This window comes from Muntiacus reevesi, chromosome 5 (assembly GCF_963930625.1).
Source record: "Muntiacus reevesi chromosome 5, mMunRee1.1, whole genome shotgun sequence".
In the NCBI taxonomy this organism is placed as follows: Eukaryota; Metazoa; Chordata; class Mammalia; order Artiodactyla; family Cervidae; genus Muntiacus; species Muntiacus reevesi.
Genome location: NC_089253.1, coordinates 1,208,009 through 1,212,053, shown reverse-complemented (window position 1 = coordinate 1,212,053; position 4,045 = coordinate 1,208,009). Strand labels below are relative to the sequence as shown.

Genomic DNA, 4,045 nt, shown 5'->3' with positions numbered 1-4,045 from the left:
GGAGTTGGTGATGGACAGGAAAGCCTGGCGTGATGAAGTCCATGGGGTTACAAACAGTCAGACACAACTGAGTGACTGAACTGAACTGATAGACTATTCCCTTTGGGTACATTTAATGATGGTGAATCTTATAATACTAAACTAGGAAATAGTCATGGTCATAACGAGGAAGGCATCACGGTGAGAAACATTCAGAGACAGCACTCCTAAGGCGTGATAATAGAATGCTCTTTTATTCTGTTAGCATAATCATGGATATTGTAAAGTGAAAGTGAAAGTTGTTCAATCCTGTCCAGCTCTTTGTGACCCCATGGACTTTGCAGTCCATGGAACTCTCCAGGCCAGAATGTTGTAGTGAATAGCCTTTTCCTTCTCCAGGAGATCTTCCCTACCAAGGGATCGAACTCAGGTCTCCTGCATTGTAGGTGGATTTTTTACCAACTGAGCTATCAGGGAAGTCCTGGATATTGGAAGCCTAACAGCAACAAAAAAAAAAAAGAAAGAAAGAAAGAAAGAAAGCACCTCTATTGCTGTCCAAATCCTGGTCTTTTAAAATAAATACAATGGATGAAATTAAAGCCACAGAGTTTAGATGGATTTGTCTAAAATCATATATAATGACACAGACAAAATAGTATTTTCTTTGTTTGTACTTGCTTTCTAATTCATATGTTTCTCAGCTAAATATTATTTAATGACCTACCTAAAAAGAAAAAAAAAGAAAAACTAACAAAGAAACACTGAATTAGATGTTATTGATGTTAGAATTAAAATCATGATTTTTCTATATGCCAGAAATATCCTGAGCAAGGCCTAATTACTGTATTTTGAAAGATGGTTCTGCATAAAATGCATATTCCATGAAAGTGATTCTAAAGGAATTAAGTTAGTGGATTGGAAAAAAACTTCAGAATATGGGTGATTTAAGCTCTGAAAACGGTTTTCCCAATTCTGAAACATGGTATTTTTTGAAATGTTTATTTCTTTTTTAAAAATTCTGAATATTATTTCTTGCTAGATACTGGTTTTTCTTTTGAAAGCTGTTTTTAATCCAGTATGAGAAATTGCACAACTTTTTGATTTAATTGTAATTCTTATAGTGTGATTATATATATATATATATATATATATAACATGAAATCAAGTACATTTCCATAGAGAGGTCTTAAGGGTGACAACAACCCTGTGTCACATTTGCTTTATAACTCTTATGGTGAAATCGAGTACATCTAAACTAACAATGACCTGAAGAGTGAAGAGTCTTGAAGTGCACTTGCATGTCCAGTTACAGAGAAATTTACACACTCTGAGTGTGTAGAGTGAGATATCCTCACTCTAAGTGAGGATAGAAGTAGAATGAATTTCTCTTTCTGCATAGTAAGATGCAAGTCCTTTGGTGCCTTTTGTCATGTGTCTGTGGCTGCCCTTCTATTCGTGAGCTGTGATGCTGTTGCTGGGACTTGCAATCTGAATCCTCAGATACCCTTGCTAGCTGGTTTCCATTTAGGTTTTGCTAAAGGGATAAACCAAGGGAAGTGGTGGGGGAAAGAAAAGAATAATGAAGAGAAATGGAGAGGAGAGAAGTAAGGATTTCTTTTCTTCTTGTTCTCCAGTTCTGGCTCCAGTTTCTCATCTTACTCTCTTCAGAGATCAGAGCAGTAGTCTGGCATCCCCCTCTGGGACCAAACACCACTGGAGCCCATATCCAGTGTCTGAAAACTGTGGAGTCATAAGCCAGACTTAGATCCCAGACACCCTTACAGCCATGGCCCTTTCTCAAGGGCTTACTACTATGAGCAGAGTAGTACCTCCAAGTTCTGAGACTCTGGTAAAATGTCTTTTCTCTACTTCTCCAAACCTCAAGAATGATGGCTGCTTCCTGATGCTATAATCATTAAATTAACAGTCCTTTTTTTTTTTTTTTTTTTGCTTTTCTGAAAAATTTTAAATATTGAAAGAATTCCAAAATATTCACAGAGACAAAGTGAAAGATGCTCTTGAAAAAAGCTAATATATACTTGCTCAAGGGAAAGTTGCCACACACCTTTAATCTATAGAAAAACTATCTGTGAATTTCAATAAAATGAGGTATGCCTGTATATACACACACATACACACCCACCCCCCCATGCACGCAGGGAGAGCTACTGATGTACCAGGGATTATTCTAAAATACTTCCACATGACCTTTAATTTAATTTTGTTAAGATTTCTTTGAAATAATTATTATCAAAGTCTCTATTATTCAGATATAATGATATATGAAACTCCCCAAACACTGGACACTGAGATGAGAGCAAAAACAATAAAAGAAGCTACAAATAAATAAGTAGGATGATATATATATATATATATACATATGGGAATCACATTTGTACATAAACTCAAATGTGTGCTCTTCATTGTAAAATAACAGCCATTCAGTTTTGAAATAAATCATAGTTTCCATAATGGATAGTGAAATAAAATGTGAGTTTTTTAGTAAACTTATGAAAGTTTTATAGCAAACTAAATGTGTGCTTTAACAGTCCATTACAAAGAACCATTTAAAGCATTTTATACTGAATAAGTGTAAAGAAGTAGGCTACTTTTGTAAATAGGATAGGATACAAGGTACAAAAATAAGTGAGCCAGGAAGACTCACTCAAAGCTACCCACTTCAGTTCTACCCTTCCAACACTGTAATCATTATCATCTTTTCACCAGCCTCCAATTTGCAACCCTGAGTCCTGCTAGGAAAATATTCACTAGGATAATATTTTGGAGCTCCCCACTTCTCTGAGAGCTTCTTTCACATCCTTGTTCCTCAGACTGTAGATCAGGGGGTTCAGCATGGGGATCATTACAGCGTAGAACACTGGGGCCACTTTGCCAGTATCCATGCTGTTGCCAGATTGGGGCTGGAAATGAATGAAAAGTATCGTTCCCTGTAAGACAGCAATGGCTGTGAGGTGGGAGGGGTAAGTGGAAAAGGCTTTGCACCTTCCCTCTGCAGAGTGCATCCTCAGGATGGTGATGAGAATAAACAAGTAGGACATGAGGATGGCCACAATGGTGATGATCTAGTGGCCACAATGCATAGCACCAGCTGATTCACAGTCAAATCAGAACAAGCAAGAGACAAGAGAGGGGGAAGATCACAAAAGAGGGGGCTGATCACATTCGATCTGCAGGATCAGATCTGAAGAGCTAAACACAAGTGAGTCACAGAACATACAGTAGCCTTGAGGTAGCAACAAGACACCAGCTCCACGTAGAGATTCCAGGACATGGTGACCATGTACAGCCGGTGGGTCACAGATGACTGCAAAACAGTCACAGGCCATCACTGCCAGCAGAATGACCTCAGTTACCACAAATGTGCAAAACAGGTAGAACTGCACAGCACATTTCAGCAAGGAAAAGGCTCTGTCTTCATTTAAGATGTTAGCTAGCATCTTCGGCGTGATGGTCGTGGAGTAACAGAAATCCACAAAGGACAAGTGGCTGAGGAAAAAGTACATGGGGGTGTGGAGTCGAGAGCTGACCTGAATCAGAGTAATCATACCCAGGTTTCCCAAAACTGTGGATCCATAGATGGAAAGAAACAGCAGGAAGAGGAAGATTCTGAGCTCAGGGACATCTGAGAATCCGAGGAGGGTGGAGTCCGTCACAGCAGCACAGTTTTCCTCGTCCATGTCCTCACTTTACTGTGGTTGCAGAAAAATATTAACAGTTATTCTCCATGAGATCATCCCTGATTATCTCCTATAAAGGACATGAGAATAAATAAGATAGTCTTTTTCATCAAGGAAATAAAACATTGACACTTTGAAGCTTAAAGAAAGTTCAGATATCATAACCCACAAATGCACAGAGCTCACATTTAAATTCACAGATTACATGAAATAATTCACATCCATGAAAACCCATATGATTATTTAAACTAGCACACAATTTATAGCTTGGAACTGAATCATTAGAAAGACATCAAATATTACTTAATTAGCAACTTTTGAAATTTAAATATCTTTTTACTGCTAGACTGTTAAATCAATTTTGGGAA

General features: G+C 37.9%; 1 pseudogene; it reads right to left on the bottom strand.

Moving 5' to 3' along the window:
* Positions 1-2,747: 2,747 nt before the first annotated feature.
* Positions 2,748-3,677, bottom strand: LOC136169472 (olfactory receptor 5L1-like; annotated as a pseudogene).
* Positions 3,678-4,045: the final 368 nt, after the last annotated feature.